This window comes from Castor canadensis, chromosome 6 (genome assembly GCF_047511655.1).
Source record: "Castor canadensis chromosome 6, mCasCan1.hap1v2, whole genome shotgun sequence".
In the NCBI taxonomy this organism is placed as follows: Eukaryota; Metazoa; Chordata; class Mammalia; order Rodentia; family Castoridae; genus Castor; species Castor canadensis.
Window position 1 is genome coordinate 16,163,136 of NC_133391.1, and position 15,208 is coordinate 16,178,343.

General features: G+C 46.6%; 1 protein-coding gene and 1 non-coding gene across 2 annotated transcripts in view; one reads left to right on the plus strand and one right to left on the minus strand.

Moving 5' to 3' along the window:
- Nucleotides 1-15,208, minus strand: part of Caln1 (calneuron 1) — a 306,904-nt gene that overhangs the window by 19,865 nt on the left and 271,831 nt on the right. The gene's annotated exons all lie outside the window — the stretch shown is intronic.
- On the plus strand, nt 13,154-13,226 carry Trnaa-agc (transfer RNA alanine (anticodon AGC)). The gene has a single exon. It is a non-coding gene; the product is annotated as a tRNA-Ala (tRNA).

Consider the following 15,208-nt stretch of genomic DNA (forward strand, 5'->3'; position numbering starts at 1 on the left):
CTGTCTTGTGGTGGCTGGGGCAAGGAGACCATCACCAGAGGCTGAGCAGATGAGGCTGCCTGATTTTGGACTTTCATCCTTCAAAACTGGACGAGATAAGCATCAGTTTCAAGTCTTTTGTTATAGCCGCAGACAATGGACTAATACAGTGGAAAATTAATATTTATCAGCAAGAATGCTGACTGTCACAGGTTGTATTATTTCCTTCCTTTCCCTGTGGGAGGCTTTGGCTAGTTAAATGTAAGTTAATATATGAAGGTCATAAAAGTCCAAGGAGACCCTTCAAAGCCATTGCATATTCTGTCAAATCAGTTTTCTTTTTTGACAAAATACATCAAATAAGGGCTGTTCCTGCACTCCTAGCCTTGGAGTGACTACAACACGAGTAAACCCTCACCCAACTCATGGAAGGCATGAGAGTTGAGTGAGAAATAAACCCTTGTTACTCAGAAGACCTTGGCGTTTCAAGAGTGGACACAGAAATCAATGTTTTATGATTAGTTTGTACATGATGAAAGAAATTTCTAGACTTCTTCTTTCCTTGCTTCCTTTATAAAGCAACTCTTACTTTGTTCTAAGAAACTACAGTAGGTTACTGAAGTTGCTGGAAAATCTGAATGACTCAAGTTCAGAGCTGTTGATGTAGCAAGAGCAAAGGGACAGGAGTGACATCCTGTGGACCTGTGTTCTGCATCACAGTTCAGTGAATTGTGGTGCCTTCTCAGGGAGAATCGCTCTTCATGATGCCTATGTGGGGATGGTGACCTCAGCCTGAGTGCATGGAACCGCAAATCACAGGTAAGAAGATGGGGACTTCCCCGCCAGGAGCAGAGATGAACAGTATTGAGCTCAAAGAGATTTTGAAAAAAAATGAATAACCATTTTCTGGAAGATCCATCTAAGGACTGGAGTGCTGGGAAAAACACCAGTTTGAGAGTTTGCTGTAAATCAGGAATTAGACAGATGGGCCAGGGACAGTGAGGAGGGAAGGAAAGATGAAGATTCTACAAATCTCTAGTTTTGACGATGTCTGCCATGTTGTCCTATTAGCACATGTTATGATTTAGATGTAAAATGTTCCCAGAGGCCCAGGGGTTGAAGGCTTGGCCACCCAGCAGGTGGCACTACGGAGAGATGACTGGATCAGGACACCATTGAGGTCATCAATGGGTCGATCCATTGATGACTTCATTGCTGAATAGGTGAATAGGTGGGTCATTAGGAGGAGGGGCCTCATGGGAGAAAGTGGGTCACTGGGAAGGTGACTTCGAAGCATATAATTGTCCACGGACCCTTCCTCTCTCTTTCTCTGCTCCCCTACTGCCTTGAGGTGACCAGTCATATTGGTCCGCCATGATGTTTCAGTTCAGAAGCAATGGAGCTGGCCTGCCATGGAGCCTGGAGCCAAAATGAATCTTCCTCTTTTTAAATTATTTCTCTCAGATATTTGTGACAGCAAGGGACGACAGCCTGACTAACACAGGATCCTGACATCTAAACAAAACTGGTCGAACGTGTCTTCTATATTGTCAGAATACCTTTGTCTTAAACGTTTGAAAGAAATCACCACAACACAGACACATACAGCAACTGTTTGTCTCTCGGCGATGGATCCACTCAGCTTTACATCTCCCAAATCCATGTTGGAATTTTGTTCTTTTGTAGAAAACCAGACATGACTTTTCATTATTGCTGTTAGCTTGCAATTCCACACAGTTTAGCCACAATCTTAAATTTCTTCCAACATTTATTATACCCCATTTCCTATAATTTTGTGTAGAAAACTCTTTTCTAGTTTGAATTTTTTGTGTGTTTCTAGATCATATAACTGCTATTTTTAGAAACCTCAGAGATTTTATATCACAGTGGAATCTCTGGAAGGTCAATTTATACAAATGCATTTTTCTTTATTAATCACACTGTATAACGACAATCTGTTTTCTGTAACCTTAGTTTGTACAAGATTTGTCAAAGACCGTAAGTAACAAATTAAAGACTGAGGAAAGTATTTCTCTCTCATTCTTACAGTCATAAAATTTAGTGGTGGGACTGGGATTTGAACTGGATTTGAACTCATGGCTTTCTACTCACAAAGCAGGTGCTCTACTGCTTGAGCCACACCTCCAGTCCATTTTGCTCTGGTTATTTTGGAGATGGGGTCTTGAGAACTATTTGCCTAGCCTGATCTCGCCTCCCAAGTAGCTAGAATTACAGGCATGAGCCACCAGCACCCGGCTAAATGAAGCTATCCTTTAGAGCAAAATGATTTATACTCAAATGCAACAAATAGCTATTGAGGGTGACACTGCAATGTAGGTATAAAGTGAGGAAGCCATAGGCCCTACTCCCAAAAGACAAGCTATGACCACCTTTAATTCGTTGTGGTTCCTGTGTTGGTAAGAGACGTGGAGGAGTATTTGCTAACACCAGGGAAACAGGGAATGGTCATAGAGGTGGTCCTGATGACCACACATGGAGTTAATGGCCTAAGAAAGAGAAGCTGAGCTTCCCAGCTGAGTTGGGGTGGAACAGAAGTAGGATGAGGAGCAGGAAGAGGAAAAGTGTAGGTAAGCTGGGGAAACAGCCATACCAAGGCCGTACCAAAGGTGCAAAGGCCTGGCGTGGCCCCTGTGTTAAAGAGTTGGTTGCCATCTTAGTGCTAGTGGGAGGAGGTAGGACATTTAAGAAGTGAGGCCTAGTGGGTCATTGTGGACATGCCCTTGAACGGTGTGGTTGACCCTGGTCTCTTCCTTCCTCTCTCCATGCCCCACCCCCATGAGGTGAGCACTCTGTGGGTTGATCCCTCCCCACCAGACACCTGAAAGCAATGGGGCCAACCAACCTTAGAAATGCATCCTCCAAGATTGTGAGCCAAAATCAACCTTCTCTCTTTGTAAGCTGATTCCCTTGGGCATTTGGTTACAGTCTCAGAAAGCTGACTAACACAAGGACAAAATGTTGTCTTCTGAGAGCTAGGCATAGTCAGGAAGAGGTGGCAGGGAACCAGGTGAGAACTATAGGTGAGGTTCTGTCAAGAAAGGCCTTTTCTGTCATGGTGAAGTCCTTGAGTTTTTAAATTTTTTATTGTGGTGAAATATATGTCATATAAAATGTATGACTTCATTCATTTTTAAGTGTACATTTCTGTGGCATGGAGAGCACTCATACTGTTGTGTAACCATCACTGCCACCCATCTCCAGAACCTTTTCATTTTGCAAAACTGAACCTTTGTAGCCATTAAACACTAACTTCCCAATCCTCTGTCACTGTCGCCCTGTCAACCCCTTGCTTCCTCTATGTTTCTATGAACTTGGCTGGTCTAGGAACTTCCAATATGTAGAATCACACAGCATCTGAGATTTTGTAACCTGCTTAGTTCATCAGGCACAAGCATCAAGGTTCATGTGTGCTGTAGGACATAGCAGAACAGCACCTTGGTTTAAAAACTTCCATTTTGGGTAATATGGGGAACCACATTTCCAATGGAAATTACTTGATTGATCTTCAGAATAATTACTCTTTGCTGATCCAAGGGGCAAGACGACCAGAGAGGAGGCAGAACCTTGAAGGGATGGGGTCTTTCCAGATGGAAAGGACACAGTGGGCTGTCAGAGAATCCAAGAGCCATGTGGGAGAGAGGCTGATGTGACTTGACAGTTGCTCATGTGTGACATATGAAGGAAAATGGGGTCCCCAAGTGCCACCTGGGTGACGTGTTGAGCTGATGAGAACAGAAAGAACAGGCTTAGAAAGAAAGGTGACACATTAAATTTTGGATGTGTTCATTGGAGTGTCCTCAGGGAGCACACTGGAGCCACCAGGATGCAGAAGGATGTGTAGATACAGGTCAGTGACACAGATTTGGAAGCCTTTGGTATATAGACGACAGTAAAAGTAACAGAAAGGACAAGACCACAGGGGGAGAGTGTGGAGGATGGGTAACTCCAGGAAGAACATTTAGAGGACATCATGATGAAAAGGGAAGTGGTCTCCATGACAGGACATGTGGGTGTGTCTATCCACACACACACAGTCACTAGAAAAGAGCAAGCGTGTCCTAAGAATCCACTTTTATATCCGTCTAACTATGTATTTTCTTTCTGTGGGAATTCTGATAAATGTTTGGTTCTCTTTTGCTTTTTAAACTTTTTGCTTTACAACAACAAATGCTGGCAATGATGCGGAAAAAAGGAACCGTCATACCCTTCTGTGGGAATGCAAGCTGGTGCAACCTCTGTGGTTAAAAATCTAAACACAGATCTGCCGTATGATCCAGCAATCCCACTCCTGGGGATCTACCCAAAAGACTGTGACACAGGTTACTCCAGAGGCACCTGCACACCCATGTTTATTGCGGCACTATTCACAATAACCAAGTTATGGAAACAGCCAAGATGCCCCACCACTGACGAATGGATCAAGAAAATGTGGTATTTATACACAATGGAATTTTATGCAGCCATGAAGAAGAACGAAATGTTATCATTCGCTGGTAAATGGATGGAATTGGAGAACATCATTCTGAGTGAGGTTAGCCAGGCTCAGAAGGCCAAAAATTATATGCTCTCCCTCATATGTGGACTTTAGATCTAAAACAAGTACAGTAATATTATGAAAAGCAGGTCACACTAAGGGGAGGTCACATACGAGAAGGAAGGTAAAAGAAGGAAGTTAAGAAGGTGAATATGGGTGATGTACTCTCTATACAAGAATGAATATAGAATTTTTAAACCTGCTGAAATAACCATGAGAAGGGGACTAAGGCAGAAAGGAGAGAAATGGAGGAGAAGAACCAGTTCGGGTTATAATACATATATACATGGAAATGTCACAAGGACACTCCCTGTTTACTATTTTATACAAACAATTTTTTTTTCAAAAATGGAGGACACGAAGGTAAATCAGGGCCTGTCTGGGAGCTGGCACCAGCGAAGGGGAGGATATAAGGAAAGAGTGCAGGAGGTGAATATGGTGGAATATTATGTACTCATGTATGAAAATGAGAAAATGTGACCTGCTGAAACTGTTCCAGGAATGGGGGGAGGTGTGCTAAAGGAGAATGGTGGGGGGGGGGTGAATTCAACTATGATATACTGTAAGAACTTTATATATGTCACAATGCACCCCCAGTACACAACAAGACTAAAAAAAACTATATTTAATATTTCATCTCTTACAAGAATAGAGTTTTTCTTTTTTGATCTAATTTGAGTCTTTGCTGTCCCGCGGTGGACACTAGTCCCATTTTCCTATCTTATCATTAACATGCTTGCTTATTTTGTTATTTTTTTCCAGTCTCGTTGGTCCTTGTGCCTTCCTGTGTTTCTGTACAAAGGGTCTGTGGACATTTTAGATTTGATCAGTCTGGGCAACGGCTGCCCATGTGTCCCGTGCATCACTGAGGCCACCGCTTCTTCAATGATCAAATTCCGGAAGACTACAGCGCACCTTCTCCACTGTGTGTGACAGGAAAAGTTCTGTTCCCTTCGCCATCCCTGAGCGGCTTGGCAGTCTCTGTGAGTCCAGCTGAGGCTCTGGCTGGCTCACTGCCCTCTCCAGGTCCTGCTCTAGAGCAGGGCTGAGCTTCTGGATGGAATGCTGTCACAAAATTTATAACCCTGCTGCCACCTCGTCATCTGCAATGGATGGCGAGGCTCACTTCCATTTTTCTATGACGGTCCTCTCTCTGAACATTTCATTGTCTGCCAGAGGACTGTGAAAAATAGTCAGAATTCAGCATTTGTGAATATTACATTTTCAGGGTTCTTATCATTTTAATAACAGTTTTTATTTTTCTCCTTCTCCCTTGACATACAACTTAGCTGGGCACAAAGTGAGGCACTGCACAAATGTCCCCTTTGAAACAGAGTCACACGTCCCCACCTCCTTCTGCTACTTGCCATGGGGGAGGGGCTGAGAGGATGGAGTTTTCCCTTTGAGAATCTCTCGGTTCTTCAGCACTACTAGGAACACTTCTTTACCCTTGAGATTAAAAAAATGTCTTCTGTGCTATGGTCAGGCACATGTTAATTTTGTAAGCATAAATTAACAGCATAAAGCAGGCTCATTGTGGTATATTTAGTGTGTCTACGGGACTTTGGTCATTTTCTGCCTCCTGGAACCTTCTAGAGACCATTTTGATGACTGTCTTCCTCTTGTTCTAGACAGTTCTTTCCTCTGTGGGATGGTTCCTCTTGATTTTTAGCTTGGTTGGACTGAGACTGCTCAACATACTTTTGGGTGTGTCTGTGGTGGATTTCCAGAGCTGGTTAGACCATGAGGCTCTGGTTAATCCACCATGGATTAATCAATGGTTAATCCACCCATGGATTCGAACTGTGGAAGGCGGGGCCCGGTTGGAGGAAGTGGGGTGCTGGGGGCGCCCTGACTCCTTCCTGTCTCTGCTGGATCTACTTCCTGGTCATCATGACGTGAGTGACTTTTCTCTGTCACATGTTCCTGCTGCCATCACAGACACACAGCAATGGATCTAGCCCACCTGGAACTAAACCTCTGAAAGTGTGACCCCTAAATTTACCTTTCCTCCTCACTTGTGAGCCTTATGTGGCCTCAGAGATGAAAAGCTAGCTAACACACTCTGGAAAACAAACTCTTCTTAATTAGATGTTTATTCTTTGATCTGGTAATTTTCATCTCCGCTCTAATAATTTTCCCCACTTTGTTTTGGATTCAACATCACTTTTATTTTTTCTGCACTGCTAATTCCCCTTCTTAGTGTCTCCATTGAAGATTTTAATCCTGGGCTTTCATTTTCGTGCCTTGCACACTTTTGTTCTTTTAATCCATTCATCATTCACCCCAGAGTGTTATGCCTTGTCTTGTATCCAATGGATCCAAAATGTCTCAGACCATATGTTTTTGCAGTACTAGGATTTGAATTCAAGGCCTACACCTTGAGCCACTCCACCAACCCTTTTCTGTGACTTTTTTTTTTAATATAGGGTCTTGTGAACTATTTTCCCAGGCTGGCTTTGAACCGTGATCCTCCTGATCTCTGCCTCCTGAGTAGCTGGGATTATAGGTGTGAGCCACCAGCACCTGACATTGTTCCATCTTTTAGAGTATAATATTTGGATGTCTAACAGGTATCTTCACCAATTTTTACCTGACAGTTTTCTGAGACACCTTCCAACTCTGCTCCCCTTTTCCTTAGCCTGTACCAAGTTTTAACTAATTCTGTGTTATTGTTGCTCTTTTGTTTCTTTATTCACGAATGAAAAGTGATTATTCAAGTATGAGCCTGGCCCAATGACAGTGCTGGTGGTTTGATTCATATGGCCTGACTGTCCTGGTGGTTTGTGAGCGATTTGTGCCCAAAAACCAGGAGATCTTCAAAAACTCAAGTTGCATTCGTGCTGCGGGCTGTGCTCTGCCACTGTTTGTCAAGTGCAGATCTCCAGGGCAGGAAGCAAGGCTGTCTCAGGTAGGAACACTGCTCTCCCCCTTTTTATCATATGGGGATCCAACTCAGGGCCTCACTCTTGCTAGGCAAGCACTCTATCACCGAAGTCATACTCCCAAGTCCTTTCGCTTTTAGTTTATTTTTTAGATAGGCTCTCTTCTAACTTTGCCCCCTGGGACTGAGATCCTCCTACCTCTGCCTCCTGCTTAGCTGGGATTACAGTCATGAACCACTATGCCAAGCCTTGCAGTTCATCCTGATTTTCTTAGCACAATGGTTCTCAGAGAGCATTTCATGGGCCAGAAGCACCTGGAAAGTTTTTAGAAATACAATTTCTAGCAATCTGGGTCACTAGATCTGGGTACTAGACTCCAGTAGTAGGTCCCTGCAACCTGGATTTACCAAGGGCTGTGGGGAATTCTGTTAGATGAGTACATGTGACCCTCCATGTTTCAGAGTGCAACCTACCTGCCTTCCCTCCCACTCAGTGTCCCCTGGAAACCATGAGAAGGCCACAAAGAACACCTCTGTGGGAAGACCCCCCGCCATGTGCAGACTCTGCCATTTCACAGTGGAAAAGCAGAATTGAACCCCACTTCCCACTGGGAGGGAGCCTCAGGGGGCCGTGTCTCCAGTGAAATCCTGAATTCTTGACAAGATGAAAAGCCAGGCTGCTGTGAGGACAGAGCTGCCGGCTGTCCTGCAAGGCCTCTGCCATCGTCCTTTGTCCCTGAGTCCTACAGGGACCTGCACAGCTGGGGGACAAAATTTTCCCCAAGCAGATTTTATGTGAATCCAACTGATTTTGACTTTCACAGTGTGGAATTAATTTGATGACACAGTTTTTTTTGCCTCTGGAGGGAAGCATGGGCCAAATGAGCTCGGGATTTATCCTTGTTCTTCTCTCTGCCTGTGTACAAAGGGAGAGGAGAGGAGAGAGAAGAGAGAAGGGAAAGAGAGGAGACACAGAGGGGGAGAGAGGGAGGAAAGACAGAGAGAGGAGAGAGACAAAGAGAAAGGAGAGAGGAGAGCAAGAGGGAAGAGAGGGGGAGGGAGAGAGAGATATAGACAGAGAGGAGAGAGAGAGGGAGGGAGGGAGGGGAAGAAAAAGAGAGGGAAAGGAGAGAGAGAGAGAGAGAAATACCTGGAAGAACCACAGTGCAGAACTTCCCAGCCTGGCATCAGGACTAGCTGTGACTCACCCCAGTCCTAACCCTGCTGTCTGGGGTATGGGGACAGGACCTGACAGTCACAATGAGATGGTAGAACAATCTTGCTGGAGCATTCTGGTGCAGCCTAAAGATGGACATTTTTAAAATGCTCCCTGAGCACCAGGCAAGGTCACTTGGTCCAGGTAAAGCCCTTCTAGAGCCTGCCATCCATCCTTGGCTCCTTGCTACAAACAAGGCGTTCCTCTCCCCAAATGGTGTGGCCTGCCATCAACTTCACCAGTGGTGTTGTCCAGATGTGCAGGTAACCCAGCCTATCCAGAGAGACTTCCAGAAGGCTTTCTGACCCCAACATTTTTCCCCATCTGTAGACTTAAACGTGAGCCTGAAATACAAGGTATTGTGAGACCCTCCCTGCAAAGAATGAAGACACTGTCACATCTGGAGCCTGTGGCCAGATGGATGGGGAAAGGAGGGTTCAGAGAAAATTTACAGAATCTAAACAGCAAACAAAACCAACGGGTGCCATCTGTGGGGGCGTCCATTAGGACTGGCGCATGCCTGTCTGTCTGTCTCTCATCTGGTGTGGGGAGACACAAGGACAGGGAGAGAGGGACCATGTCCCGTTCTTCAGCACTGCAAGGAGGATGGTTCAGGTAAGCACAAAGGTTAGGGCTGCAGCTGGAAGCCTGGCTCTGTGATCATCCCATGGAATGCAGCAGTGGCCCAGAAAACGGCGAAAACCACGATTCCCCCAAACTAAGATTAAGCACCTATTTACTGCTGGAGTCCGGGAGAAAATTTCCACTGGCTGCAAGACCTGAGCAGGCGGGACTCAGAGTGTGCAACTGACATTGAAAAGTTTTGCTTTCTGGAGGACACAGTGCCAGCCGTGGGAAAGCAAGGAGGCACCTCCACCTGCCAGGGACACCAGACAGGGCACCCAGCCCAGTGTCCACATTTGCAGGGGACCCACCCTAGTGTCCACGTCCTCAGGGGACCCAGCCCAGTGTCCACGTCCTCAGGGGACCCAGCCCATGCCCTCTGGGCTCCTTCTGCTTCTCCTCAAAAGGACCAACAATACATTCTGTTGGAGGGGACATTGTAGTGGCCTTGCAGCCTGCCTGGTTCCTGAGGAAGTGGGGGTGAATCTGTTGTTCCCACCTTTACTCTTGCTGGCCACCGGCCTTCCCAAGTGTGGGGCTCCCAGCCCAGGGTCACAGCGGTGCCTGGAGATTCAAATTTCCCACAATGCGCAGCTCTGAACCCAAGTCAACCCCATCGGTGAGGGCGCAGGTGAAGACGCCACCTCCCACAGCCTGGAGGAAACACAGCCACGACACTCTCACCAACACCAGGTGCAGCCAGAGCCTAGGAACAGGGGGACTACGGACAGTTCTTGGTGTCCACGAGGGATTGGCCCCAGGACCTTTTCACTCAGGCATCACAAGTAATCGGTCCAGAGACACCCTGAAACGCACTGAGTGCACTTGGGGCACATGGGGGAATGACACAGAGAAAATCCCCTTTACTCATGGAGCTCATAGTATAGTTGGAGGAGGAGGTGACAGAAAACACACCCAGGAACACGCAAAATGAAGCAGGAAGCAGGACAGGATGCACTTGGGGGTAATTGCAATTTTAAACAAGACATCAAGAAAGTCTCAATGAGGTGACATCTGGGAAGAGACAGAACGGAGGTGGGCCTGTGTGGATGTGTGAAGGAAGAGTCGAGGCTCAGGGATCGCAGGAGCACAGGCCACCAGGTGGTGTGGTGGGGTCCTGGCTGGTGGGGGCTGCTTTCCCGGCGGGTACGCGAACACTGTCAGAGTCAGAGATGGCTCCTCCTTTAAAGCAGCGCCGAGCGCTGGGCTCAAGTGCAGGCCTTTGGGTAAAATTATAGGTTTGGCTGTGGAGCGCGGGTCAGAGGACAAGACCATTAGTGGCTCTGAGCTGCCAATTTCAGCTGCTACTCTGATGGGAGCCTTGGACCAAAATGACAATTCTGTAGTGTCTCAGCCCTTCTGTCCCACTGGAGTGCAGAATGTGCGAGAAACTCGAGGACTGTAAATACTTCTGCTTCCTAGAAGTGGGTTTTATGGCAGGTGAGCTATGGTCCCAAAGGCACCCACATCCTTCCCCAGGTTCTTGTGAACACGTGACCTCAATAGTAAAAGAGCCTTTATGGGTGTGTAGTGTGTGATAGCAAATGACCCCAAAATGGAGATGTAGTCACAGGTCCCCAGGAAACAGAGGGGACTTGAATCAAGAGGAGGTGGCAGTGTGACAGAGGGACATTGCTCTACTGAGGACTTGGAGTTGTTTTCAGAAGGAACGTGTTGAAGGTTTGGTCCCCAGCTGGTGCTGTTGAGGCCTAGTGGAAGGAAGTGGGTCACTGAGATCCTGCTTTTGAAGGGGACATTGGGACCTTGGCCTCTTCCCCCTCCTTCTCTCTGCTTCCCCAGCACTATGAAGTGAGCAGCTTTGATCCATTGTCCCCTATCTGCCATCTTTGGCCTCATCTCAGGCCCAAAACAGTGGGTCTACCCAGCAACCATGGACCGAACCTCCTGAAACCATGAGCCAGGGCAAACCTTTTCGTTCTTAAGTTGATTTCTTGAGGTATTTTGTCACAGTAACGAAAAGCTGACCAACACAGATGCTAACCAAGATGGAAGAAGGAGGCGTGAGCCACCGGACACAGGCATTCAGCAGGAAACAGATTCTCCCCCTTGGAGCCTCCAGAAAGGACAAGGAATTTGAGCCCAGTGAAGCTTTCTGTGGACTTCCGACCCCCAGAAGCGAAGGGGGATAAATGTGGGTTGTTTTGTGGCCCAGTGTGTGTGGTATTGTTTATATCGGCAATAGATGGATAGAGTTTCATTTATTTATTTTTTGGCAGTACTGGGATTTGAACTCAGGGCCTCACACTTGCTAGGCAGGTGCTCTACCACTTGAGCCACTCCTCCAGGATCTTATTTTGTTTTTTGTTGAAAAAGTGGTGGTTTCACTATGTCTGGACATATCTCGTCCTGGGATGCTGAACACTGGGGAAGCTGTGAGGTTTTTTTGGGGGGTGGCACAGCTGGTAGACACCCAGTTTTGGGCTCAAGAGTAAACTGTGGAGACTCCATAATGAGCTCAGTCCTGTGGGACACAGGCTGAGGGGCCCAACAGGTCCCCTGGTTCTACACCTGGGACAAGTGGAGGAGTCCGCAGTGTCTGAGGAAGAACTGAAAAGTGGGAACCAGGCAAGACAGGAAAGGAAAATACTCCAGTTGTCACAGCCAGCAGCCACCAGGAGTAAAAGCCCCCTTTGACTCCTGAGGTGACACACTGGTGGCCCGTGTGGCTCCTTTGATGTGAATTGTGGGGTAAGCTAAGGTATGACAGCGCTGACCGGGGTGGGCTCAGCACAGAAGATGGGGTCACCGTGTGCACATGCCTGTGTGCGAGTCACTTCTTAGTAGAAAAATCCCACGTCATGTCCAGACCCAGCCATGTGGACACGTGACTCGTGGCACTCCTAAGGCCCCCTTCCTTGCTTTTCTCTTGTAAAAGTAGCCATGAGGTGGTATATACGTATATCCTACAGCTGTCACGTGGATAGAAATCCTTTTTCTTCTAAAAAAAAATGCACATTGTCTTATACTTCATCTACTTTGGTTCCCAGGCCAAAGCCACTCAAGTCTTGTGCAGGTGACAACCGACTGCTCTGATTCCACAGACAGATCGTTCATAACTCCTTAGGTGACAGTGACAACAGTTCCAGAAAAAGAGAGGGAGTTAACTGAGTCCTCTGCCTCCCTGTGCAAATAAACACGGATGGGGCCAGTGTCTGAGCAGGTGATGCTAATGTCCCGTGTTCAGGAATTAATTGACTGGTTCTACCACTAAGTAGCTGGGCGTTCTTAGGCAGGTCACTTGCTAGCTTAGAATTTGTATCTTCTTCAATTTAATCTGTGATTGTAATAATGAAAAGAACGACAAGAGGAGTAATAAGACTTGGGAGTGGACATAGGAGAATTGTAGTTGGAGGCCAGCCTGGGCAAAAAAAGTTAGCAAGAGCCCATATCAAAGAACAAGCCAGGCACAGTGGCATACACCTGTAATCCCGGCTATGTGGGAGGTAGAGTTAGGAGGACTGCAGTCTAAGGGAAGCCAGGGTAAAATATGAGGCCCTACCTGAAACATAACTAAAGCAAAAAGAAAAAAAAGTGGGTGTGGCCCAAGTGGTAGAACACTTGTTTAGCAAGCCTGAGGCCCTGAGTTCAAACCCCAGTACTGCCAAAACAAAAAGAATAGTAATAAGATGACACTAGCAGTAATAATATTAAGAATATTTACCTTATGTGCCTCAGAGATTTTATGAGATCAAGGAAGAAATGCTAAATTTCTTTATTGAAAATGCAAAGTAACAGCCAGGCACTGGTGGCTTACGTCTATAATCCCAGCTACTCAGGAGGCGGAAATCAGGAGGTTCACAGCTCAAGGCCAGCCCTGGCAAATAACTTGAGACCCTATCTTGGATATACTCAGCACACACACAAAAACAGAGCTGGTGGAGTGGCTCAAGTGGTAGAGCGCCTGCCTAGCAAGCATGAGGCCCTGAGTTCAAATCCCAGTGCCACCAAAAAAATAAAATGCAAAGTGATACAAGATACAATTTTATAGGCCTGATCGTGATATGATAGACAATTCTGCCTCCCTAATTAGGCTCACAGTATCTGTCTCTGCGCGGCTGGAGCTAAAGTCACTCAACACACAATTCTGACTGAGGCCTCTCATGGCTAACAGTACCTGCCTTTTCTCATTTAAAGAATGTCTTTTATGCTGTCACTTTCCTTTGATGGCTTCCACTGGGCCCTCAGCCATACTATCAGAAGTCACTGCCTTATTCGTCTGTCCTGTGACCCTGGACAAGAAATTCTGACCGAGTATCTTTAGGCAGAGAGGACACCATTTCTGATGGGGTCTCTGGAAGGGGAGGAAAAAAGTCAAACACCCCCAGTTTCAAGTCCAAATGGGGAAAAGAGACTTCATTTGGGTTGAGAAAAGTGAATGAGTTTTAGACTTTTCACGGTGCTGTCTACAAGGACCGGGAACTTCTTGGGTACAGCCATTTATTGTGAAATAAGGTCCTAAAAGTCAAAGTGACCTTCTGACGACCCTTCAGTAACTCCATGGGGTAAAAGTCCTACAGTCTTCCGTGTGTTTTTGTCCTCTGCCCTTGACATCGGGTCCTGGCTTATTCACCCCGTGTCCGATCCAACCTGGGCCACCCTGAGCTACGTGGTGGCTGTCATCTGCACCTGGCTTTCTTCCACTGTAGGGTTTTGCTGGTCCCTGAGAGTGGCATGTCACCCTCTGACCTGCGTCCCCGCCACACCAGTTCTCATCTCTCGTGAGCTCTCTGAGGTTGGATGGTGTCTCCTCCTGCGTGACACCTGACTCCATGACATGCCTGTGCTGTGTAAGGTCACCTGGTGGCCTTCCCTTTGTTTTCATCAGTTATAAGGTCCTTAAGGACAGTGACTGTGTTCTGTTGACAACTGTGTCTCCATTGTACCTAGCCAAAGTCAGCCCTCCATGGCTCAAGTGGTAGGGCACCTGCCTAGCAAGCATGAGGCCCTGAGTTCAAATCTCAGTACTGCCAAAAAGAGAAAGGGAAAGAAGTTTTCTAGATAGAAGAACGGGGGCATATTGTCTTGAAAATTGGGTAAAATAACCAATGCACTGGGGAAAACCCCCACTTCCAAAGAAAAACATGAGGTAAATGGAAATTCCCTACAAACGGGCAAGAAATTGGAACTCCAAAGCAAGAAGAGGAATGAAATAAAGTCTACTGATAGTTACTAAGGAGTGGAATATATGGGATATCAAGCAAATTAAAAAAAGAGGTGACCAATGGAGGCTCAAGAATCAGAGGACCTGCAGGGCACCAGTGGCTCACACTTGTAATCCCAGCTACTCAGGAAGCAGAGATCGGGAGGATTGAGGTTCAAAGCCAGCCCTGGGCAAATAGTTGTTGAGAGACTATCTCAAAAAACCCATCACAAAAAAAGGATGTGTGCCTTTGTCACTTTTTGGAAATGTCACCCATTTTTAAAAGGCGGAGAATAAGGCACTTGGATCTGAAATTGAAAAGTGAAACTAGATTGGTGATTTTTTTTTTTCTTGGAACCTCAATTAGTCAGAATATCCTTGAGGCAGTTGGGGATCTCCGAGGAAACCCCACATGGTTTGGCCCCCGGCTCTTCCTCCAAGAAGCAAGGAGACAGGAGTGTCAGATTTCGCCACGGGCCAGATCACAAATGCAGACTGTGTGTGAGACATACATCCTTGATGTTGGAGACTGTGGCGCAATTATGGTGGCTGGGAAGGGTGGGAAGCTGGCACAGTGCTCTGTGTTAGTAACCAGATCGCTGACATGGCGCCCCACTTTCCCTCTTGGGAAGCCAGCCATGAGCTCGGGCTGTGGTTAAACTGTGGCCTCGCCCTTTGAATAGTCAGATCACAGATATGGAGGTGGAACTGCCTCTCAGATCACAGGGGCTGCTCAGCGCTGCTCTTCAATTATCCATCTGGGCCCCATCTTAAATTTTATTTGTTGCC